The sequence below is a fragment of the Monodelphis domestica genome, chromosome 3 (genome assembly GCF_027887165.1).
Source record: "Monodelphis domestica isolate mMonDom1 chromosome 3, mMonDom1.pri, whole genome shotgun sequence".
Classification (NCBI taxonomy): domain Eukaryota; kingdom Metazoa; phylum Chordata; class Mammalia; order Didelphimorphia; family Didelphidae; genus Monodelphis; species Monodelphis domestica.
Window position 1 is genome coordinate 195,489,636 of NC_077229.1, and position 25,384 is coordinate 195,515,019.

General features: G+C 35.7%; 1 protein-coding gene across 10 annotated transcripts in view; it reads left to right on the forward strand.

Moving 5' to 3' along the window:
* The window catches only part of CDYL (chromodomain Y like), a 188,129-nt gene that overhangs the window by 39,980 nt on the left and 122,765 nt on the right, over positions 1 to 25,384 (forward strand). Inside the window, exon 1 of one of the 10 annotated variants that reach the window (XM_056823383.1) lies at positions 12,892 to 16,190. The exons of the other annotated variants lie outside the window; for them this stretch is intronic. The gene's annotated coding sequence lies outside the window, so the exon portion shown is untranslated. Of the gene's footprint in view, positions 1 to 12,891; positions 16,191 to 25,384 lie in introns of those variants that run through there. 10 annotated transcript variants of the gene reach the window in all.

Here is a 25,384-nt window from a genome sequence, read left to right on the forward strand (position 1 = left end):
CTGGGTTTATATCCCAAAGATATTTAAAAAAACAAACTGGGCAAAGACCTGTTTGTACAAAAATATTTATGGCTGCAATCTTTGTGGTAGCAAAAAATTTGAAAATAAGGGGGTGTCCCTCAATTGGGGAGTGGCTGAACAAATTGTGGTATATGGTGGCCATGGAATACTATTGTGCTACAAGGAATGATGAATTGATAGATCTTTATAAGAAATGGAAAGACATCCATTAATTGATATGAAGTGAAATAAGCAGAACCAGAACATTGTACACCGTAATTAAAACATTGTGGGACAATCAAATTTAATTAACTTTGCTACTAACAGCAATACAATGATCCAGGACAGTTCTGAGAGTCTTACGAGAAAGAATGATATTCACACCTAAAGAAGGAACTGTGGGAGTAGAAATACAGAAGAAAGCATGCAATTTATCACTTGTTTACATGGGTATGCAATTTAGGATTTGGGTTTTAAAGGATTTCTCTCTTGCAAAAATGAATAATATGGAAATGGGTTTGAGTGATAATATATATGTATATAATCTAGTGAAATTGCTTGTCAACTCTAGGAGGGGGGAGAAATGAGGGGAAGGAGGAAAACATGAATCATGGAACCATGGAAAAAATTAAAATTTAAAAAAAAATTTCAGTAATTTAATTTACAACAGCAAAACCAATGCTTACTAAAGAATTAACCTAATCACATGGACACATGAGCTTAAAAGGACAACTTTAAATCTTCGATTTAATTGGAAGGGCTAGTCAGTGTTAATGAATTGGAGAGATTACTACCCCCAAATAAATGTTTATTTCAGTGCCATTCAAAATATTAAAATTTCTTCTTTGAATGGAATGAAATTACAGTTTATATTAATAATATTAAAGGACATACTGTGAAATTGGGGGGTGAAATTATGAAGTTATATAAGGTACTGTTATTTCAAAACAAAATGCCAAAGAAATTATTAAAACAATCACTAGCTAAAATATATGAAATAGAAAGAAGTAACAGATATCTAATCAAATGTATATAAAAATGAATGTTTGGCAAAACTATGAAAAACACAAACTGATGAATATGTTAATTATTTACAAATATACTTGATAAGTTATGGATGGAAGTGGTTTTTGTTGTCATTTTTCAATTGTGTTCTATTCTTCACAAACCCATTTGGGATTTTCTTGGTAAAGATACTGGAGTGGCTTGACATTTCCTTCTCCAGCTCATTTTACAGATAAAGAAATTGAGGCAAATAGGCTTATGTGATTTTTTGTTTAACCTTTACCTTCCATCTTGGAGTCAATACTGTGTATTGGCTCCAAGGCAGAAGAGTGGTAAGGGCTAGGCAATGGGGGTCAAGTGACTTGCCCAAGGTCATACAGCTGGGAAGTGTCTGAGGCCAGATTTGAACCTAGGACCTCCCATCTCTAGGCCTGGCTCTCAATCCACTGAGCTACCCAGCTGCCCCCAGAAACCTCTTTTTCTTGTAAAGTTGATTTAAAAAAAAAATAAACCCTTAATGGCCTGATGGTCAAATTCTCAGGGTTTTTTTTTTTGGTAAAGTTTGCAAGTTAAGAAGGGTTTTTAACATTTAAAAAAAATACATTAATACTTTATTTTAAAACATGAAAACTTTTCTTACCTCCTCAGAGCAGATTGGTGACCTGATTTGATTTCTATGATTCTTATTGAATTGAGTTGTTTTGGATTTACATTAATGCTTCAGTCCAATAAGACACTTTTGCAACCTGTCATCCATTATGTTATCTGACTTTATCAGTCATTTATTAAAGATATTATAAAACATGGAGAGAAGCATAAATCCCTAGTGTGGTAGGTGTACTCTGTCCATGTAGGTTAGAGTAATTTTTCCTTTTAAAAGTATTTCTTAAGGCTTGGTTGACTCAGAAGACTAATAGTTTGAGACTTTATCTCCTCACTGCTTGAGTATGGAGGAATTGAAAGGGCTCTCTGGTACTTAGCTAGAGGATCTTGATGAGAGCTTCATTCAGCTGAATCATTTCAAAGGGTTCTTAATGCTTTTGTTGAATATCCTCTGCCGTGGCTAATTAAATCTCTTGTTAACCATTGATAACCTATAGATGTATTTTTTTCACATACACAAGGGTACTCTCTGAAGACCTTCTAAGCTGACATGAAGCCATTAACAAAAATACTTTTTGAGTTGACCATTCAACTAATTCTGAATCCAATTATATTTTATCTACGTCTTTCCATCTGCATAAGACTGGTAGGAAATGTTTTATCTAAAACTTATAAACTATAGATACAAGTAGATTTTATTTTTAGTTTTCTTTCAATTAAAAATTTAGTAAATGTAAAAAAAAAATAAATTAGGTTAGTCTAGCTGGACTTGATGAAGTTCTCCTACTTACTGGCTCTTTGTAATGTTGGACTGACATTTTCCCTGATCTTTCAAACATCACTGTCAGCTCAGCAATCGCATGTCCTAGTTCTAACTTGAGAATTTAGTTCACCCATGTTAGGTGATTTAAATTCAATAAACACAGCTACAAGTATTCTCTTAAAATCTTTTGACTCAAGTAATTTAATTTTGTTTTATTATTTCTAGTATAAAAGTCCATCTTTCTCATCAAAGAAAACAAAAGAATTGAATAGTTTTGTTTTATCATCTTATCCACCCCAACAAAAGGTCCTATTCCTTCTTCAATCTTTTTCTCTTCGTATAGCTACCTTCCTCACCCCCACATTTTCCTTAGTTACCCTCAAAACTTCATTTCATTTTCAATGTTAGCATTTTTGACACTATTTTTAATGAGATCATGCCTTGCTTATTTATTCATCCTCTTTTACTTTGACCTCATCAGTCTTCTATTTTTTTATCTGATGTGCTTTGATAATTTTCCTTTGTATCTGTGTTCTATTTAGAAAAATATCATTTTTCCTTTTAATTGAAATTGTTTCCATTTATGTCTTAAGAATTTCCCTGAGTCTCTCCCCTTCCTCCTGAACTGCCTTCTTATCAAATTTTAGTCTGTGCTCCATGGCCTCCTACTTGTCCTTCCTCCGATCTCTTTGAAATCTGTTTTCCCACAATCTAAGTTGCATGTTAGACTGCCTGCCCACTGCAACTTTTTCTAACCTGTTGGGAAGAATCAAATCAAGAATAGAATTCCCCCTTCTTTATTGCTTATTTTTGTGAAGGATAAAAGTATTATAAATGCAAGAATTTATTAGCTGATTGGCTTTTGAAAAAGAGAAAGCCCCCAAAGCCTGAGTCTGGATAATTGAATACCCACCTATTTGATACTTATATACCTTGATATAGGAGCAATTTGAGATGCTAGCAGTCTTGAATAGATATTCAAATTCTGATAATACTGTTGTATCTAGCTTGATATATATATATATGTGTGTGTGTGTGTGTATATATATATATATATATATATATATATATATATATATATATATATATATATATATAATTGTTCTTTCACTTTCTCCTTTCGTTTAAAGCCCTTTTAATTTCTATATTCTTACCAGCCTTTCTTTGTTAGATATATCCAGGAAGGAACCCATCATTTTTTTATCTTTAGCTATGGTCCAGATGTCCAAATTCCATTTTTATATGCTTTTTTTTTTAAGTGAAGTTAATGTTTTTAGTCAGGTTCACCTCCCAATCAGTTTTTATCTTATTTTTCCTTTGCCTCCAATAAGTACCATTGTGTATTGGGGGATAAGGAGGGAAGAGAATAGAAACTGCCCCTCTGATATACAGATTCTTGCCCAGGACTTTGAAATCTTGTAGTTTCTTCTGACATCATGTGTGCCCACTTGGTGGATCACTTTAAAGTGGTGAAAGTGGGTGGTAGATATGTTTCCCTAAGTATTGGGTCCTTTTTGTTGTGGTCACACTTCTTCCCTCTTCCCTCCAGAGTTTTCTCAGTCACTTGCCCCATCAGTCCCCCTGTCATCCACCCTCTATGTCCCCATGGTCACTTCCTTACAGAGTGGAGGTGGGGCTCCGGAGGGAAGGATTTCTTTCTCTTAATCACCATGAATTGGATCTGGCTCCAGAATACAGGGACTTTGCCTCTCACATCATTAGCCCTAAACCTGCCCCAAAGATTCTTATTTCAGTGACATACCAGGATCAAGGAGGACCCATTGATCCTTACCTCTACACTCTGGGAGATGGAGGGGGCCCTGTAAATATATAGCAATGACTCACTGTTGTGAGTAAGGGGAGGGCTCAAACCAGGGTCCTGCTGACATTGAATTCTCAACCTCTCTAATGCCACTGACCTTGGAATTTGCAGACATCATGAGATGATAAATGAGGGCAGTTGGGGGGAGGGGATGGAAAGTGGTTAAATTTTTGTAAAAGGTAAAGGAAAACATTTACTGATTTAGTGGGTAATATTTATTTGTTATAAATCAAAAAAATTTGACCTGTATATTCCACTAAATCCTGGTACAACAATAACAAATATGGTCCAATGACCATTAGTAATCATAACTTTGTTATTCGCCACTTTTTAAATTTACTATTTGTTATCAAAAAGGAATAGTTTTTTTTCTATTATACATTGCTCATCATATTTTACCATATAGCCTTCTATTCATGATTTTAGATTGTGGCAATTGTTTTTCAGATTCTTTTGGCTATCCTATTTTCAGTTTGCATTACACTTAATTTTGCTTACTATATTCATGACCTCTTTGGAAGTTTGTTTTTAAATGCATAAAATAGAACATAGAGGATTACAAAAGAAACAGTATACTGAAATAGTTATTACTTTTTTTTTAAGTTCATGGACCCCAGGCTAAGAATCTTTATCTTCATAGACTGAGATATTTGACCATTACTCAGTTGTTGTGCCAGTTGTTGTTTGTTTGAATAATACTGATTTTATTTTATTTTGTACATTATGAGATATATTCAGTAAATTTTCTTGTATCTTTTCCTGAATGGTTAAACTACTTCTTTACAGTTCACAGTTATACAGTAGTGAATTAGTGTGACTGATTCCCCAAGATTCCCCCTCTTTTATTATCTTTGCTACTTTGATAAGTGTAAGGCGATATGTCAGGGATACTATAATTTTGCATTTCTGTGGTTATTGGTGATTTTGAATAATTTTTATGTAGGCATTAGTATATTTTTCTTTTGAAAACTTCCTGTTCTTTCACAATGTCTATTATGAATTGCTATGTTTCCTATTGACTTATAGGTCTTGTTTTTGAGGAACATATAATATAAAAGATTTGCTCATATTCTGCATAATATGTATCTGAATTTGGTTGACCAAAAAGCCGAATAAATGTTTATGTAATTGAGTAGGTTCTTATATACTTTCTTTTGATCTACATAGGGTTTTATTTTCTCCTGTTTATAGTTCTAAAAATTAGAACCTTCTATTCACCTTATTTTTAAAAATGTGACTTTTCATATTTATAGCTAATTTATTACCTGTGGTATAAATTCAGGAATTAAGCTTACTTTTTCCCAGACTGTTTCCTTTGATATTAGTATTCATGAAACATAAGATTATGATATGTATTGTTTTCTCTAGATTTTACTTATATGCCATTATATTGAACAATTTTTTTCTTGTCATCAGTAAAAAATTGTTTTGATAATTATCAATTCACAATATTACTTGGGATCTGAGAATTTCAAATCACCTTTATTTATTTTTTTTAACCCATACCTTCCTTCTTAGAAATCAGTATTGTTAATTGGTCCTAAGGCAGGAGAGCTGTAAGGACTAGGCAATGGAGGTTAAGTGATTTGCCCAGGGTCACGAAGCTGGGAAGTGTTTGAGGCCAGATTTGAACCTAAGACTTTCAATCTGGCTCTCAATCCACCTGCGCTATCAGTGCAGTTTGTTTCTCAATAGCCTTTATTTTATCCCCCCAATTAATTTTGTTACTCTGTTTTATTCTATTAAGTATCCATATCCAATGGTAGTATTATTATTAACGTTCAATTTTAAAACAAATTTGACAGTATGGTCAGAATACTGGGTGGGAGGGGGAACTGGCAATAAGATGGGAACCAGTCTAAGATCCTGTTTTAAAAAAACTAGAAAAAATCTTTAGGCAGTGTGCTTTAGTGGAAACATGGTGGATTTGGAGCTAGAGAAAATGGATTCAAACTGTGGCTCTGTCATTTAATCTCTTGTGTGACTTTGGACAGGTCTCTTTTCTGCCTCTCTACCCTTGAAATCTGCAAAATGAGTGAATAGTAATACTACATTATCTCCAAGGTCTCCTACATCTCTTAATCTGTGATAATGTTTACTTCAGTTTTGGCTGGGAAATTTTTTTTTCCTGGTAAAAGTTACCAAATGATGACAATTCATTTAAAGGAAAAATAACAGATTAGGAAAAACATTGAACTCAGAAAGATGAGTCTTCCAGACTGTAGGCCTGCCACTCTGTCCTATGCTTGCTCCTCCCAGAAGACATAAACATCAACAACAGACTTTTTAAAAGAGGGTAAAAATCAGCACATGTGACCAATACATTGAAAAATACTGAAAGCATGTCATGTGCTACATCTGTGAATATTTCATCTTCCCAAATATGTCTGCAGATGTAATTGCACATATTTTAGTCTTCCTTTTGTGTTTTCTTCCTCTATTAGATTGTAAATTCCTTGAGGGTTTGAACTATCTTTGTATTTGACCAGATTTCCTTTTGGTCTTTTAATAGTTTGAGTATTTTATATTTTTGGTGATTTTTTTTTTGTGGTTGTTTTTAGTCTATAATTGTGCATAATATTGTTCTTAGTACTCTTTTTATTCTGCTTTTCTTTATCATTTTGTGTATTACTCATTTACTATTAGTGATTTGATTTCCTGCCTTTTAAAAAATAAGATTAGGTAAAGCCTTTTCAATTTTATTAGTCTTCTCAAAGAACCAGGTTTAAGGTTAATTTATCATTTGTATAGGTTTTTTAGCTTCCAATTTGTTCTACTTTTTTTGTATGTAACGTAGGGTTTTCATTTATTTTCCTCCACTCTAATTTTATTTGATTGTTAAATCCATTCACATTTAAAATTGTGAGTTTATATTTTCCTCCATTTATCTCTAATAATTGAGTTGTTTTTTCAAGTTATAATTTTTGTTCTCTTCCACTGTAAACAGTAGTATATTGCTCCAGTTACTTTAGCTTATTCATTTTCTAAGGTAGATCTATTCTCATTGGCACTCTTCCTCTCACCATTGGTCTGAAACCCTGTTTGTTAGGAATTTTAAGAATTCCTTTTTATTTCTTTTGTCTGTTTATTTAATTTTTCCCTTTAATTTTTTTGCTTTGTCAAGTAGATTGCCTTTGCCCTTCAGGTAATCCTGATTACAAGTTTTAAAATTCTTTTTTGTGGGTGTACCTCTTTCCAAGGATAATTTCTCTACTTCACTCCATTAGTCCCCCTTTCTGTCTTCTCTCTAGATCTTTATTCTCTAGTTTTAATCCCTATATTTATCTTGAACCTTTCTATTCTCTTATTTTTCTGATAGAATCAAGATTCACAGGTATTCATTTTGACCTCTTCCCTCCAAGCAGTTTCTGCTACTATCTGTAGAGCTTGTCCTCCATCTCTCCTTTTTCCATTTAGTTTCACTTTCAGAAAAATGCCAATTTCTGCTAGTAACAGAGAAGATATGACAGGCCTCTTCCCTTTCTCCATTTCCTATTTGCAGCCCACCACTGCTTTAGACCTTTCCACTGACCACCTTTCCCTCTTTGTTTCAAAATCTTACTGAATTTACTGAACCATGTGCCACTTGCCCCAGGAACTCCAAATTACACCCTCTTTAGATAGAATGATTGGTCTCTTCTAGTATGAAATTCCCACAGACAACCCTCAGTGCAGGATCCCCATCTCTTCACCTGTGGGAGAGTATCCATTAGTGGTACCCCCACACTTCTACAAAAACAAGGCCTCCCTGCTCCAATCCCACCCCACCCACCCTTTGATTCCCCTCCTCCTCTACTCCACTATAGTCTCTTTTCTTTCTCTCTCTCTCTCTCTCTCTCTCTCTCTCTCTCTCTCTTCTCTCTCTCTCTCTCTCTCTCTCTCTCTCTCTCTCTCTCTCTCTCTCTCTCTCTCTCTTTTTCTCACACACACACACACACACACACTGATTCACTTATAGGCAGGGTTTTGTGAGGTCTTCTCTGTAAAGTTTTAGGACTATCTCTCCACCGTTAGCTCTATCTGAATCATACCTTTTCCTTTCTCATTGTGTACATTTAGAAAGGAGTATCTTGCTGATCTCCCTGTTGCCACACTATTGCTGTTTCTATCCTTAGTTGTTGCCTTTGAAAAGCATATAATCTCTTTAGATTTAATTTTCTGTCTAGGAATGTTTCATAGGTCTCTTTTTATTAAATAAAATTAAAAATGGAATTGTTATAATCACTCTTTTTTTCCAGTTTACAATTTTTTTTTCTGGAGTCTAGATTCTTTTAATGGGCAAAAGTTCTGAGCTGTTTCAAAAATGGGGGGTGTAATGATAGCTTTGTTTTACTTAACATTTTTTTTTGAGAGAACTAATATTGAGGTTATCTCTTAAGATAGATAGCATTTTGTTTTTGAGATTAATTTTCTGCTTGATTAGAGAGTATATATTTTTTAAATGTAATGCTTTTTGTACTCTTCCAGATTATTCTACCAATGTTCCTGCCATTCAGGTCATAAATTCTTTCACAATTTTTATTTCTCCTTAAATAAAAAAAAAACACCTCTTACCTTCCATCTTAGAATCAATACTATCTATTGAACCTAAGGCAGAAGAGTGGTATGGGTTAGATAGGCAGTGAGAGTTAAGGGACTTGCCAAAGGTCACACATCTAGGACAAGTCCAAAGCCATCTTTGAACCCAGAATCTCCTGTCTCCAGCCTTGTCTGGAGTCATTCTACTAAGCCACCTAGTCACACTTTCATCTCTTTCATCTCTTCTAAAGTACTCAGCAACAGCATGTTGTGGTGGAATGCTGTCCTTAAAATCTATAGATTCCTCTGCTTCATCAGGTGTTAAATCAGTTTCCCTTTGTTTAATAGAATTTTTTCATAGTTGCTCTAACTTGTTTAATAGATCTAGAGGCCGTATTTCCTTCTATTTTTGATGGTTTCCCCCATTGGTTTATCTGCTTATGCTAGAAATCATTTCGTTTTCTTCCTTCTAGGATCTTTGGTAATTGCAGTAATTTTTTCTCTCTTATTTTACCCTACTGCTCACTTTCTGACTTCCTATGTTTGTTCATTTGTCAGTTTCCTTGAGTCCTGGATCTCAAAGTATCCCAGTCTTTTCCTATGCTGGGTAATTCATCTCACCAGCCTAAATCTCTAGCCCAAGAAATTTGGGGTAGTAATAAAACTGTTCCTAATCAAATGTTGGACTGTTTTCCTCAAGCTTATTATAGCCTGCCCAGTCCTTCTATTCCTTAGGTCTCTGCCCTGGCTATACATAGCTCTGCTGTCATCTTGGTGATATTTTAGATGATACAGATTTCTTGACATTTAGAATTTGTATCTGAGGTTCTAAGGGAGAAGGTAGTTTGTTGGAGTTTGGAGTTTAGCCCAATTTCAAGCCCAGACAAATGTCTTGCCCCATTTTCCATGTTTCTTTGCTCGCCTTCTGAAAGCTTTTTCAGAACAGGAGGCTTATCTGGTCCTGGCCATTGAAACCGCAGCAAATTTCTGCAGTTTGGAGTTGGATCTCCAAAAGAATTGGAAAGAATTTGGGAAGGGGAGTTACTGGGATTTTGAGTTTAGTTGCATTTTGATGCAAACCCAGTGGGTAGGGTCAGCTGATAACCCCAGTGTAGCCTTGCTACAGTTAGCTTGGTGGGTAATGGGGTAGTGGGTGCTGATTGAGAGTGAATTAGGACTTCATTCTTCTTTTGGGTTCTTAGGGACAGTTAAAGTTGCTGGATATTTGGCATATAATTTCTGTTTTGTAGAGGTTTGAGATTTTGTGAGGATCAGAGAAAATGTCTAGTCTTCATCTTATTGGCCTCATGACAAAGAAAAACTCAAACAAAAAAAACATGGATTGCATTATTGCTGCATATACTTTGTTTTAGTTTTAGAGGACAGGGTTTAGAATATATTGGATGAGTTAGTTAACCATACAATTGATAGAGATAACATGATAGAGATAACATGATGTGAAGCATTGAATTAGCATAGTATCTATCTCTAGTGATATTCAGCTGTCATGACTAAATGGGAAATACTTATTCTGCACACAAGAATTTAGTCTCTTTACACTGATTGCTCAACTTATTGGTTGTAGTTTTATGTTTTTTGTCATGATTCCAAGTAATTCTTTTAGGTGTTTTGTTCTGTCAATGAATCATTGATTTCGTAGATATGATTTTGTTATATCCATGCTTCTTTAATTACTGGGATTCTTGTCCATACCCTACCCCAAATTTTCCAATGCTTCTACCCAATACAATGATGGTTGTTTTATACACCATTTAACATTTCATAGGTGCTTGTGCAATATTTGAAAACTAATCATTTGTTATTTTACATTCTTGCGATATGGTCATCCCACTTTTTCTTATATTTTCATATATTTTCTTGATTCTGCCTTTTGTACTATTTATTGCATATGATTATTGCATATAATTGATGGTATATTGTAGCTCAGTGATGGTGAACCTTTTAGAGACCATGTGCTGTACCTTACCCCACCCCCTCAATCCCAGAGCAAGTGCCCTCTCTTCCAGAATTTGGGTGCAGGGCCTGGGCTCCCAGTTGGCTTGTGCAAGGGGAAGCTGCCTCTTGCCACCACTGGGACCTGCTACTGTATCCAGCCTCTCCTGGATTCTTTAGAAAGGGGGCCTGAGAAGACTAGTAGGGTAGGGTCCAGAAGGTGGAGCAAGGTTGGGGTGGGGGAGGCAGGTTCCTATTACAATGGGGGTTGTATGTCCTTGTCTGATTCAAATGGGTATATTTGCATAACAATATGCACCCCTGACTCCCTGACTGGGAGTGGGGTAGTCTGCTGGGCAGTGAGCCACCCTGGGGGTGGGGACAGGGTCACCCCCCCCCCCCCCCCCACAGGCCCCTGGCCAGGAAGGAAGGAACAAATGTTGAGATCTTATTGGGTTGGGACCAGGTCCTGTGGTGGGAGAGGAGACCCTCTCCTCCCCCCTGCAGCCTCTAGTTCCAGATAGGGGAAGGAGAAAAGGAGGGGAATGACCTGATCTCTGGGGAGGGAGTAAGCTTACAGAGGGGGCCAGGAAGCACAGTGGAAAGGAGGAAGGGAGCAGCCCTGTCAAATTTCCTCTGCCTCTCTAGTAACTAACTCTGCTGGGGATAGCACACATGCCCACAGAGAGGTCTCTTGCATGCAATAGGTTCGCCATCATGTTATAGCCTATTTTCACCAACCTTTCTTCTTTACTTTGCCCTTTCGTGTCACTTTAATTTTCCTTCTTCAAAGACTGTCAGTTTGTGAAGTCTTTAAAAAATTCAAGATAATGGAAAGCTTATATACGAGATTTTTTTTTTTAACCCTTACCTTCCGTCTTGGAGTCAATTCTGTGTACTGGCTCCAAGGCAGAAGAGGGGTAAGGGCTAGGCAATGGGGGTCAAGTGACTTGCCCAGGGTCACACAGCTAGGAAGTGGCTGAGGTCAGATTTGAACCTAGGACCTCCCGTCTCTAGGCCTAGTTCTCAATCCACTGAGCTACCCAGCTGCCCCCGAGATTGTTTTATTTAACATAGCACATTTCTTTGGGATTTTAGATCTAGAATTGACCAGAGATCATCTAGTATATAATTGCCTAAGAAACTGAGGCCTAGAAAAATCTCACCACAGCAATAGAGAAACTACATAAGAAAGGATTGTAGGTGAATGAGAGATAAAGGAGATGCAAGAAGGCTTTTTGCTTCAGTTGTCTAAGTGATTAGTAATAATGGCAGGAAATGGAAATAGTGGTAGAATAAGTAGGAAGAAAGAGATAGGACTAGGTAATATGCTACATATGGAAATTGGTAGGATATTCAGAAAATACCAAGATTTCAAAAATTGAAAAGAGAGGTAATGGTGATGCTGACTAAAGACCATATTTCAAGGAAAAATATTGACAAGCTGGATTTTTGGACATGTTTGAGTTTTGGGTGCAATGCAACATTCAGGTGGAAATGTTCAGTTGTTAGGTTGAGATAATGGGTTTGAAAGCCAAAAGAGATGTTAGGCCTGGAGATAGAAAATTAGGAGAGCATAACTATAGGAATGAATAACATGTTTATTTATTAATATAAGTTCTTCTCTTAAGCCATTACCTGTTCTTCAGATGGTCTCATGCTTTTTGGACTCCTTCCAATTATATCATGAATCAAAAGTAGGATAATTTGTTCGGTTGGCTTCATTCTGTAGGTAGCTAGTAGGAGAAATAATATCTTGGACTTGGGGAAGCTAAAGGTTACAAAAACTTGAGAAATAATGGGGGGAAAGGAGCACAAGCTAATGGAGAATGTGAATTAATCCCTACTTGATATTTATTATTTGTATTGATAAGAGCATGCCTCATTCTCCTGCCTATCTTTCATCTAAAGACTGTCTCTTCTGAGGAGTAAGCTTCCTCTTCTCCCAGTCTCTTTGTTCCTCAGACCATTTGAAATCATTTCCCATTCCTTCTTCCCAGACTCTGACGAAGAAATGACCCTTTTCCCCACCAAGGCAGATTCTTCTATGTGTGCAATAGATACTATTCTTTTGTATATTCTTCAATATATTTATTTCATCCATAATCATTCTTATATGTCCTTTCACCACTCCTCTCCTATTGAGGAATCCCCTGACTTCATCTTCTCTTCTTATCTTAAAAACATTCATTTTCTTTTGTAAAAGCTTTTTAATATTTTATCTTTTGTCATTTTATTCCTTGCTTGATTAAGAATACTTATTTCTTACCTATAGCTGTGAAGAGTATATGATCTACTTCTCTTCAAAGTGTTTTTGGAGTATCATCTGAAATATTCAAGTTACATATTTTTGGATTTATTGTGGATTATGATAAAAGGTATTGATCTAAGCCAGGGGTTCTTAACCAGAGTCCATAGACCCCAAGAAGTCTATGGGTGGTAGATTCCAGAGGTTTGTGCAGTGGGTTAGGGGAGAAATTACATCTTTATTTCATTATAATTTTGTATAATAAATATAAATTTGTATATTTTTTCTTGTGCAGTTAAAAACTCTAAGAACTTTACCAGACTGCAAAAAAGACCCATAATACAAAGGTTAACAACTTCTCTTCAATAAAGTAAACAATTTCATATCCAGTATACCGCTTCCTTCTAGGCTAATGTAATGTGTTAATTTCTCCCTTTTCTATCCCATAAGTCATTCCTTTTGCTCTACAGATTGTATTTATGAGTAACATAGAATAATTTTTTTAAAGAGGTTCTGAGGTCAAAGCTCTTTACTTGGGTCCCTGTTCACAGACTTTACATGACCCTGATCTTTGTCTCAGCTTCTGGGTCTAGACCTTCCCTGTCTTCTACTTGCACTTTCCTATCCCTTCAGGCTTGGAGACATGCTCTATGATCCTGCCTCCCTCCTTTGGGGGCCACAGAAAAGACCAGTCAAGGGAAGGGGTTGAGAGCCTTTTAACGGTCCATGGTTCTCAGTCAATGCACTGAGAGGGATAAAACGGCCAGACCCACTCAAAATTACAAATCTGGAGTCAGAAAGTAACAGTAAAAGAAACAGCCTTTATTCTTTCTTATGAAAAAGGGCAAGTGCCCTAATGTGATAGATCAATGCATGGGCAGCAGAAACAAACATATAAGTTCCTAATGCAAGACCCCCTCCCTCCTCTGTCTGACACCAATTGTCTGGGGCCAATGGGTGTAGGGACTTACAATCTAGGCAGGAAGTCTACTTCAGTCAGAAAACAGCAAGATTCATAGCATGAGCTCATTGGGAGCTCCCACTTGGGAGGGGTAAGGTTATGGGAAAGTAACCATGTCCTCTGGAGTGATTCCCTTAGCTTCTAAAGTATTAGGAGATAGAATAGCCTGACTGCTTTCCTTATTTTCTTGAGCCCTAATAGGACTTACTTGAAGTGTGAGATAAGGGGTCTCCCAACTCATTGGGCCTATGACAATAACAAGATGTCCTTGAGGTCTTATTCTGCAGGCCCAAGCAGATTTTAAATCTTGGGGTACACACACGCGCACGCGTCCACCCTTGAGAAGAACACGTTCTCTTTTAGTCTCCACATGATCACACAACAAGATTAAAAAGACAGTGAACTAATTTCCTATATGATTGAGAAGACATAATATAAATGAAATGGACAGTTGTGAGATGAGGTCTAGAAGTATTTTTTAATAATAAAATTATGAAAGGAAAAGAATTAAGTTTATCCATAATTATCATCTTTGCCAGATTTTAAACTTCTGTAGTTCAGATCATGTGTCATCCTTCTGGTATCTATCTCTGCACCTTATATACTTAGTCCAATGTTTTTGTCTTTCCCTCTGTTTATTCCTGAGACCCCCCATGAATTGACTTTTCTTTTTTCCCCCTTTTTTCTTAACACTTTTTTATTTGTGACCATGGTTTACCTGATCTAATTGTGAAGTGTATATCTTTTCCTTCCTATTTTTTACATGTTGATTTTTATTCCTTCTTATCAGATGGGCTGTTTGTTTTTGACAATCTTATTCTATCTTGTGAGATTTAAAATAGTGAAGCCCATAAACTGTAGTGAGTTAAAATGGTGGAAGATATAAATTGTGATACATATAAGAGAGGGTGAGTAAATTTGACCACAGAAAATATGTTTCACTACAGTGTCTTGGTTTTAAATCAAATACAAGGTGGTCACCAGGGAAATATTCCCAATTATTCAAATACCCAAGTCAACTGAGTTTTATAGAAATTTTAATTAACACAAATGTGGAATTAAAGAAAAGAGAGAGAGAGAGAAAAAAAAAGGAAATAAGTATGAAGGGCCTTAAGCCAACATGGCCTAGACTTGAGTCTTATGAGAGAGAGATCAGTCAGTCAGTCTTTTAACACACACCAGGCCAGCATCATCTCAGCTGCTTTCACCAGCTCCCTCCTCCATCTGAATATTTCAGAATCAGTCCTTCCTTAATCTGAATGTTACAGAATGAGTCCTCCTCAATCTGAATGTTTCAGAATGACCTCCTCAATCTGAATGTTTCAGAATTGACTTCCAGCTCTTCTCTGAGCTCTTATTTTTAAGGGCAAAATCTCCTATGTCACCTCCCCTAAGTTCTTCCATCTACCAATCACTGTAGATGCTTTCTAAAAGACAGCCCATTTTGAATTCACAGCTGAGTAGATTAATCTCTTTAGTAAGTCAGAAAAAAATTGCTGCTGTGTCGACTAATTTCATTAAGAGAAAATCTCTGAGTAAGTTTTCACCTTTTAGGTCTAAATAGTTTACAAGTTGCCCCACCTTTATAGGCACCTAGCATCCCATTGTATCAATTCCAAAAACAGGCATGGCTCAAAGAACTCCTTTCCTTTATAAGTATGGTTTTCAAGTACTTTCATTGTTTAGCAAGGAGTTTTCTGCCCTAAAGCATTCTTAAGTAGGGGTGGAGTAGGGATACTCCCATAGCAAGGTGTTTTCACATTCAAGTAGAGTTCTCACTATCTGGTAGGGAATTATTTCAAGTAGGGAATTGGAGGATTCCTCAATGTGGAATAAATTTTTTAACATTCATAAGTCTGTGAAATTTTAAGGTTTATAATCTTTACTCACTTTTTAACCCAATTTCCTAAGCTTTTTTTCTTTCCATTTGCCACACCCACTGTTTTAGCAGCAGATGAGGGTTTCCTGTTTCATTAGAATAGATGAGCTTCCTTTCTTTAACTGAAAAATTATTATGGGTAGGAATTGTTTTCTTTGCATCCCCAGTGCCCCTGACAAGGACCTGTCACATGATAAGTCACCCAGGTAGCTCCTATTCAATTTCCAAAATGTTAGCAGGATCAGCTTTGTTCTCTTGTTTTCAGTCAGAAAAAACACCTCATTAAAACTGATTTCTTTACCTTTGTCTTTTCCTATTCCACCTACTTCTTTTAGACTCTTTCCTATTCATTCCTTCCCTATATTTTAGAGCAGCAAGACCATAACACCAGAATGAAGAGCAAGAACCATGTTGTCCTCTTCTGCCAAGATGAATAGAGTAAGAAATCTCTCCCATCTTTGTGATAAGCTCAGAAAATACTAATGACCCTTTAACTTGATATAACCTGCACACACTTTTGTCTTTGGTACCACTTTTGTACAACTTTGCTCACAAGAAGGTTTGTTCCATAACTGGCTGGTTATTATGGATGAAATGAGACTGTTTGGCCCCTTTAATGCCTGTTTGTTTGGGTTCCTTAGCTCCTACATCTCTTGGGCAAGAGTAGTTGTAGACTAATGATGTATCTTATTGGATGCACAATTTTTCCATATTTGGCTGTATATGCTTCCTTAAGGTACCCTTCCTCTTTCCACTTTTTGTTCTTTTGGGGGTCTTCATTATTTTAATTGGTAGGGATATTCCAATTTTGTTCTTTACTTTGAGATTTTCTGTTTTCTTAGTTTTATTTAATGTAGAAACGTTGTGCTTAAGTATATTATCCCATGAGGTGTAGCCTACTCTTAGATAGCCTTTGCAAAGCTGCTTATCTTAAACAGAATGGGATCCACTTGGGATTACTGTTGAAGAGATACAGTTTTTATAGATGTATTTTATCCATTGATACACACACACCAATGGGTAATGTAAATATAATGTATTTTTTGAGGGGGAAACAAGAATGAGAGAGAAACATCACAAATGGAAATTTTTGCCTTTGTGGTTATATTGGGTAATGAAAAGCTTGCCAAAATTTCAGGATAGACGGCAGTGTTCATATAAAAAATGCTTATGAGAATTCTAAAGGGGATTTTTTTGAATAAGTTTGTTCATCTTTCCAGGGTTTTGAAGTTAATCACCTTCATCAGCCATTCCCAAATACCTTTCTCTGGCTCAGAAGCATATTCAGGTCTCTCCATTTCTTTTTTTTTTTTTTGAGAGACTTCTTTGGGGCAGCTAGCTGGCTCACTGGATAGAAAACCAAGCCTGGAGAAAGGAGGTCCTGGGTTCAAATCTGGATTCAGACATTTCCTAGCTGTGTGACCCTAAGCAAGTCACTTGTGTGCCAGGCTCAGGGCTCTGACCACAGCTGGCAGGGAGGCAGCTGGAGGAGATGCATGGAGAGTAGGGCAGCCTAGTTACATCCACTGCTCTTCATCTCGAGCCTCCACTTTTTGAGGTTTTGGCCTCAGGGTACATCCAGCTCCACAGACCAGCTCAGCCTGGCTTAATCTAGTCTATCCTTCAGAGGGCAGGGAAGCTAAATTCCCAACACGCTTTCCCCTACCTACTGCATTGAGAGCTAAGTAAGAATCTTGCTGACTCAGATCCCAGGGTAAAGGCTGCAGCCATGACAGAATATCTTGATAACAGAGAGGGAAGCCTCCACATCTTCACCTATACCTTCAGCTTCTGCTGCCAGCTGAGGAAGATTTGACCTCAGAACTCATTAATACTCCCATCAGCCTAATCTAGTCTATCAGAAGAGGCAGAGAAGAAGTTCACAGAATAGCCCAAACCCACAGATCGAGCAAGATTACAGTCAATGACAAGGAGGAAAGAAGGAAAAAATATGAGTAAACAACAGAAAAAGAAAAAAAAGAAATTACAACAGAGAGCTACTATCCAGATAATGAAGAAAGAGCAAATGGAGCAGAGGAGGATCAAGATAACACCAAGCAAAAAGACAGAAACTCTAGCAAATTGGACACAGGCTTTAGAAGAACTCAAAACACAATTCAAAAAACAATTAAGGAGGCTGAAGACAATTGGGAAAAGAACTTAAAAAATAAGTCATCTGGAAACAGAGGCACATGAACTAAAAGAAGAAAACAGAATCTTGAAAATCAGAATTGAACAGATTGAAAAAGAGGCAAAAAGGGTGAAAGATGACATAAAAGAAAAACAGACCAGAAAGAGAAGGATGACCAAAAAGCCAGGGACGAAATTCAGTCTTTAAAAAATTAGAATTCAACAACTGGAAGCAAATTACTTCGCAAGGCAGCAAGAGTCTATAAAAACAAAATCAAAAGAATGAAAAAAATTGAGGAAAATATGAAACACCTCATTGATAAAACCTCAGACCTGGAAAATTGATCCAGAAGAGACAATTTAAGAATTATTGGACTACTGGAAAAGCATGACAAAATAAAAATCCTAGACATCATTCTATAGGAAATTATCTAAGAAAACTGCCCTGACATTCTTGAACAAGAGGAGCTCCCTTCTTGCATTTAATCCCCAATTGACTACACCAAATTCAAGAACTACCAGACCAAGGAAAAGATACTACAAGATCTTAAGAAGAAACCATTCAGATGACATGGAACCACAGTTAGGATAACACAGGACCTGGCTTGTATCCACATTGAAGGTTCAGAAGGCATGGAATACGATATTCCAGAAAGCAAGGGAACTGGGTCTACAACCAAGAATCAACTACCATGCAAAATTGACTATAATCTTACAGAGGAAAGTATGCTCATTTAACAAAATAGAAGACCTCCAAGAATTCAAAAAAAAAAAGACCAGACCTGAACAGAAAATTTGCTGCCCAAAACAACTCAAGAGAATCACCCAAAGGTAATTGAGAAAGGGGAAAAAACAACAACAACGAAATTTGACTATATTCTTACAGTTTTGCAAGCACTCATAAAGAAAAAGCTTGACTTAAATAGAAAATTTGATGCCCAAACACAGAACTCAAGAGAATAACCAAAAGTGAATTAAGAAAGGGGGAAAAAACTCTTTTTTTAAGGTACTCATTAAGTTCAAATGATTTGTATTCCTATTAGAAAAGATGATATTGGTAACTTTTAAAAATTGTTATCATCAGGGTAGCTAGAAGTAAAGAGTGAACAGTGACAAACTGTATAGGATGAAATGTGGAAAAATATATATATATATAACTATAGGGAGGGGGGAAGGATAATACTAAGAGAAAATGGAGTAAATTTATATTTCATAAAGAAGCGCATGGTGGGGGGGGGGAGAAGACCTATACAATGGAAGGGTAAAAGAGGTTCGAGACAGGTAATACTTAATTCTTATGCACATTGAAATTGACTCAGATTGGGAAGAACAGTCAGATCCATTGGGGCAGAGAATTTTATCATGCCCTATAGAGAAGTAAAAGGGTAATAAATAAATGGCTGGTGTGTGTGTGTGTGTGGGGGTGTCGTTTAAAAGCCTATGGAAGAAAATTGTTCCTTAAAAATTGGAATTGGACAACTAGAAGCTAATGACTTTTATGAGACATCAAGAAACAATAAATCAAAATCAAAACAAAGGAAAGATAGAAGAAAATGACAGATATCTCACGTAAGAAACCAACTGACCTAAAATAGATCTAGGAGAAACAATTTAAGAATTATTGGACTACCTGAAAGCTATGATTTAAAAAAAAGCCTTAGAATAATAATAATGATAATAATAATAATAAAAGAAATTATCAAAGAAAGCTACCCTAATATTGAATAAGAGAGCAAATTAGAAATTGAGAGAATCCACAAATCACTTCCAGAAAAATATCCCCTTTCTCAGGATTATTATAGCTAAATTCAAGAGTGCTCCAGTCAAGGGGAAAATACTGCATGCAGCCAGAAAAAAACAATTCAAAAGCCATGGAGCTACAATAAGGATTACACAGTACTTAGCAGCCTCCACATTAAAAAAGCTAGGAAGGTGTGGAATATATTCCAGAAGATCAAAGAGATAGATTTACAATCTACAGAATCACCTATCCAGCAACACTATATATATGCTTTGAGAGGGGAAAATGATCATTTAATAAAATAGAAGATTTCTAAGCATTCCTGATGAAAAGACTCTATTGGCTAATGTGACAAAAAATGAAAATGATATGTTCGAGAGGCTGTAGGAGAATTTTGAGACACTAATGCACTGTTGTTTGTGCTGTTGAGAACTGATCACACTATTCTGGAACAATGCATAGAAATGCCCCAAACTCTGTAAAACTGCATACTCTTTGATGCAGAAATAAGACTATTAGTAGGTCTGTATTCCAGTAAAAAAGTTTTTGGTAGTTTAATGGATATGGCACTGAATAAGTAAATTAATTTGGGTAGGATTGTCATTTTTATTACATTAGCTCGTCTTACCCATGAGCAATCAATGTTTTTCCAATTGTTTAGATCTTGTTTTAATTGTGTGGAGAGTGTTTTGTAGTTGTGTTCATATAATTCCTGTGTTTGTTTCAGCAGATAGATTCTTAAGTATTTCATATTGTCTAGGGTGATTTTAAATGGAATTTCTCTTTCTAATTCTTGCTGCTGAGATGTGTTGGAGATATATAGAAATGCTGATGACTAAGGTGGGTTGATTTTGTATCCTACAACTTTGCTAAAGTTGTTCATGATTTCAACTAGCTTTTTGGTTGATTCTATAGGACTCTTTAAGTAGACCATCATATCATCCACAAAGAGTGATAGCTTGGTCTCCTCATTGCCTATTTTAATACCTTCAATTTCTTTTTCTTCTCTAATCTCTACTGCTAGTATTTCGAGTACAATGTTAAATAATAGAGGTAATAATGTGAATCCTTGTTTCACTCGATATTATTGGGAAGACTTCTAGTTTATCCCCATTGCAGATGATGTTTGCTGATGGTTTTAGGTATATACATTGTTTATTACTTTTAGGAAAGGCCCTTCTATTCCTATGTTTTCAAGTGTTTTCAATAGGTGTTGTATTTTGGGTGTTGTAGGGAGTTGTATTTTGTCAAAGGCTTTTTCTGTGTTTATTGAGATAACCATGTGATTTTTGTCAGTTTGCTTGGTAATATGGTCAATTAATATTGAACCATCCTTGCATTCCTGGTATGAATCCTACCTGCTCATAGTGAATAAACCTCGTGATCACTTGCTAGTCTTTTTGTTAGAATCCTATTTAAGCTTTTTGCATCTATATTCATTAAGGAGATTGGTTTATAGGTTTCTCTGTTTTTGATCTGCCTGGCTTTGGAATTAGTACCATATTTGTGTCATGAAAGGAATTTGGTAGAACTCCTTGTTTATTCTGTCAAATAGTTTGTATAATATTGGGATTACTTGTTCTTTGAACTTTTGATAGAATTAATTTGTGAATCCATCTGGACCTGAGGATTTTTTCTTAGGGAGTTCTTTGACTTTTTCAATTTCTTTTTCTGATATGGGGTTGTTTATGTAATCTATTTCTTCCTCTGTTAGTCTAGGCAATTTGTATTCTTGTAAATATTCATCCATCTCACCAAGATTGCCATATAATTGGTCATAATAGTTTTTAATTATTGCCTTAATTTCCTCTTCATTAGAGGTGAGATCTCCCTTTTCATCTTGGACACTTGTCAATTTGGTTTTTTTCTTTCGTTTTTTTAATTAGATTGACCAGTACTTTGTCTATTTTATTTGTTTTTTCAATTAAAAATCTATAGTTCTTTGACTTTCAATTTTATTAATTTCTCTTTTGATTTTTAGGATCTCTAATTTAGTCTTCATCTGAGGATTTTTAATTTGTTCACTTCCTAGTTTTTTAATTTGCATGCCCAATTCATTGACCTCTGTCCTCTGTAATTTGTTAATATATGAACTCAAGGATATAAATTTCCCCCTGAGTGCTGCTTTGGCTGTATCCCATAGGTTTTGAAAGGATGTCTCATCATTGTCATTTTCTTCAGTGAAATTATTAATTGTTTCTATGATTTGTTCTTTAATCGATTTTAGAGAATCATATGGTTTAATTTCCAATTAATTTTTTATTTGATCTCTATGTACCCTTACTAATTTTCATTGCATTGTGATCTGAGAAGGTTGCATTTATTATTTCTACTCTTTTACACTTGTTTGCAATGTTTTTAAGACCTAATGCATGGTCAATTTTTGTGCATGTACCATGTGCTGCTGAAAAGAAGATGTATTCCTTTTTGTCTTTTTTTCTAATTTTTCTAAGATTTCATTGTCTTCTTACCTTTTTCTTTTTTTGTATTTTGGTTTGATTTATTTAGTTCTGATAGAGGGAGGTTCAGGTCTCCCACTAGTATAGTTTTTCTATCTATTTTATCCTTGAGCTCCACTAGTTTCTCCTTTAGAAATTTGGATGCTATGCCATTTGGTGCATACATGTTGAGTACAGAAATTTCCTCATTGTCTATACTGCCTTTTATCAGGATGCAATTACCTTCCCTATCCCTTTTAATCAGATCTATTTTTACTTTGGCTTTGTCAGATATCATGATTGTGACTCCTGCCTTTTTATCAGTTGATACTCAATAGATTTGACTCTATCCTCTTACTTTGAGCCTATGTGGATCTACCTTCCTCATGTGTGTTTTTTGTAGACAGCATATGGAGGGTTATGGATTCTAATCCACTATGTTATTTGCTTTCATTTTGTACGTGAGTTCATTCCATTCACATTCAGAGTTATGATTACCAGCTCTAAACCTTAAAATTTCTTAGACTTATAAATGTTGGAAATTTCACCATTGGGAAATTTCATACTTGGAAAATTTCATACTGATAGTGGGAACTCTATTGGAATGTGAACCCCATTGGCAAGGGAGGTTCCTCCTCCTCCCTTCTTAAGATTACTTTAGGACAGAAAGCTTTTGCTGACAATGGAAAGGGCTGCAGCATAGATCAAAATTTAATTATTCCAATCTCCATCCTACTCAGGGTAACAGGATTTAGGAAGGGCTGCAGCATAGACCAAAATTTAATTATTCCAATCTCCACCCTACTCAGGGTAACAGGATTTAGGAAGGGCTGCAGCAAAGGATCAAGATTTAATTATTTGAGAATATGACCTTCAACATCCATGTGCAAAGCCACAGACCTCTGGGCAGTCCTGGGTTAAGCTAGAGCCACCATTGGCACAGTGATTGGTAGATGTGAGAACTGAGGGGAGGGAACTTGGATGGTTTCCTTAAAGATAGCGGGGTCTGAGGACTAGGGGGGTTGGTTGGAGAGTTTTTGCTCTGAGAGGTGGTGCTCTTGAGAGGCTTGCTCGGAAGGAAGCTGGAGGTGGAGGCCCCTGAGACTGTTTCTCCATTTTGGTCACGTGAGTGATAGGGACTGATCTCTTTCCTTTGCCTCAGCTATCTAAGGGCTTGGGCCTTTTGGCCCAGCCTAAACAGAGGGGGTATTTAAGCCCTATTCCCTTCTCTCCCCTTTCTCTCTTTCTCTCTCTCTCTACCTTTCTCTCTCTATCTCTAATACCTTTCTTCCTCATGTTTGTAATTAAACTCCATAAAATGTTGACTGCTGATTTAAGTTTTCATTAAGGAATTACATAGCTGAATTCCTTGGTGACCTTAAATTAATATATATCAGTCTTTTAAAGTGATTTCCTTGTCACACAGCTGTGTATTTCCTAGCATTTTGATTTCTACTCCTAGTTCTGCCTTTTCTTCTTTCACTATTTCCTTCTACACCAATGTTTTGTTTTTTAATATGTCTCCCTAATTCTCACCCTTAATTTACTTTCCTTTCTACCCCCCTCCCTTCTTATTCTCCCCTTATTTTCTTTATGGTCTTTTAAATCTGCCCCCACCCTCTCCCTCCCTTGTACTGCTTCCCTCCCCACCAGTCCATTTGTTAACCATCTACTTCCCTATAGGTGGATAGAGTAGGAGGGGAATTACCTATCTGTACAAAAACATTTATGGTAGTTCTTTTTGTAGTGGCAATGAATTAGAAACTGAGAGTGGATGTCCATCAATTGAGGAATGCAATGATTGAACAATCAGTGGTAGATGATTGTGATGAAATGTTATTGTTCTTTAAGAAATGATGAACAGGATGCTTTCAGAAAAACCTTGGAGGTTTTATATGGACTGATGTAAAGTAAAATAGGGAGAAACTAAAGAATGTTTTAGAGAGTAACAGCAATATTGTAGGCTTTTCAACCATGAATTACTTATTCTCCCCAGTATAATGATCTAAGATATTCTACAGGACTCAAATGCTATCTATTTACTGCCAGAGAAAGAATTGATAGAGACTAAATGAAGAGGGAAGCATACTTAAAAAAAAAAACCAAACACTTTTTTTAGGGGGTCTGTTTTCTTTGAAGCATAACTAAAATGGAAATATATATAGATAATGTACTAGCAAAGAAATTACAGTATTATGTTGTAAGGATCACATACTGTAACTACATGGGTTTTAGGACAGGAATGCAGGGATTGTTCAATATTAGGAAAACCATAAGAATAATCATATTAGTTACAACATCAATAGAAACTATCATTATCTCTCAATAGATGAAGAAAAAGCCTTTAACAAAATACAACACCCGTCCCTTATAGAAACATTAAGAAACACTGGAATAAAAGGAATTTTCCTGTAAGTGATAAAAAGCATTTTTTAAACGGCAAATTTCTTCTGTCTGGAATCATCAGCAAGCATTATCTATAGTAGGAACAAACTAGAAACCTTCCCACTAAGATCAGAGATGAATGAAGCAAGGATGCCCATTATCATGACTTATTTAATATTGAACTTGAAATGCTAGTGATAGTAGTAACAGCAAGAAGAGAAATTGAAGGAATTAAAATAGGCAGTGAGGAAACAAAACTATTGTTCTTTGCAGATAACATGATGGTAAACATAGAGAATCCAGAGAAACAAACAAAAAATTAATAGAAATAAAACTTTAGCAAAGTTGCAGGATGAAAAGTAAACCTGTATAAATTTTTCAACATTTCTATTTGCCATCAACAAAGTTCATCAGCAAGTGATATAAGAGGAAATCCTAACTAAATTAATTGTAGACAACATAAAAGCTTATGTATATACTTAACAAAACTATATACTACAGAAGTAATTACCAAAACAATTTGGTCCTATCTTAGAAATCAAGTAGTTAATAACAGAATTTTTTAGGAAATAAACACACAGTAGTTAATTACCATTTAACTTAATGTTCAATAAACCTAACAATCCCACCTTTTGGGAGATGAACGCACTATTTTGTCAAAAACTGCACAGAAAATTGGAAAATAGTATGGTAGAAACTGGTCATAGATCAACATCTCACACCATACATTAAAATGAAGTCAAAATGGATACTTCATCTAGAATAAAGGGTGATTTTTGTAAACAAATTAGAATATGGAAAAGTTTTCCTGTCAGACTTATGGATAATTGAAGAATTTATGACCAGCAAGATGTAGAAGACATAATGAAAAATAAAACAGATAATTTTGATTATATTAAATTAAAAAACATCTTGCACAAGCACAATCAATGTAACTA